Source organism: Oncorhynchus keta, chromosome 28, assembly GCF_023373465.1.
Source record: "Oncorhynchus keta strain PuntledgeMale-10-30-2019 chromosome 28, Oket_V2, whole genome shotgun sequence".
In the NCBI taxonomy this organism is placed as follows: domain Eukaryota; kingdom Metazoa; phylum Chordata; class Actinopteri; order Salmoniformes; family Salmonidae; genus Oncorhynchus; species Oncorhynchus keta.
This window is the reverse complement of record NC_068448.1, coordinates 65,431,922-65,433,140: the sequence shown is the minus strand read 5'-3', so window position 1 is coordinate 65,433,140 and position 1,219 is coordinate 65,431,922. Positions and strand designations below refer to the sequence as shown.

Below are 1,219 nucleotides of genomic sequence, written 5' to 3'. Positions count from 1 at the left end.
AGAGACCTGGCTCTCAAGACCTGGGCTCCCTGCCTGTGCCATTAAACCCCTACAACTCATCCAGAACGCCGCAGCCCGTCTGGTGTTCAACCTTCCCAAGTTCTCTCACGTCACCCCGCTCCTCCGCTCTCTCCACTGGCTTCCAGTTGAAGCTCGCATCCGCTACAAGAGGGGAACGGCACCTCAGTACCTCCAGGCTCTGATCAGGCCCTACACCCAAACAAGGGCACTGCGTTCATCCACCTCTGGCCTGCTCGCCTCCCTACCACTGAGGAAGTACAGTTCCCGCTCAGCCCAGTCAAAACTGTTCGCTGCTCTGGCCCCCAATGGTGGAACAAACTCCCTCACGACGCCAGGACAGCGGAGTCAATCACCACCTTCCGGAGACACCTGAAACCCCACCTCTTTAAGGAATACCTAGGATAGGATAAGTAATCCTTCTCACCCCCCTTTTAAGATTTAGATGCACTATTGTAAAGTGACTGTTCCACTGGATGTCATAAGGTGAATGCACCAATTTGTAAGTCGCTCTGGATAAGAGCGTCTGCTAAATGACTTAAATGTTAAATGTAAAATGTAAGACAGGCTAGGTGCACACTGCCCACAAAACAAGGTAAAAACTGAGCTGCACTTCCTAACCTCCTGCCAAATGTATGACCATATTAGAGGCACATATTTTCCTCAGGTTACATAGACCCACAAAGAATTTGAACACAAATCCAATTTTGATACATTTGCATATCCATTAGATGAAATACCACACAGTGTGCCATCACAGCAGCAAGATGTGTGACCTGTTGCCACAAGAAAAGGGCAACCATATATTTATGTTTATTTTTTCCCCTTTGCAGTTTAACTATTTGCACATCGTTACAACATTGTACATAGCCATAATATGACTTTTGAAATGTCCCTATTCCTTTGAAACTTTTGTGAGTTTAATGTTTACTGTTCATTTTTATTGTTTATTTCACTTTTGTTTATCATCTATTTCACTTTATTTGGCAATGTAAACATATGTTTCCCATGCCAATAAAGCTATTTGCATTTAAATGAATTCAGAGTGAGAGGGAGAGAGAGAGGGGGGTAGAGAGAGAGATGAGTGACTGAGTGTGAATGAGTGAGTGAGATAGAAGACTAGAGAAAGAGTGTGTGACAGTTCTCACAACCAGTAGCACCTGTAAAATACTATCTTTATTTGTTTGTAAATGGGGGCGCT

General features: G+C 44.4%; 1 protein-coding gene across 1 annotated transcript in view; it reads left to right on the top strand.

Annotated features, from left to right (window-relative positions):
• Positions 1-1,219, top strand: part of LOC127912862 (polycystic kidney disease 1 like 1-like) — a 62,587-nt gene that overhangs the window by 26,192 nt on the left and 35,176 nt on the right. The window lies entirely within an intron of this gene.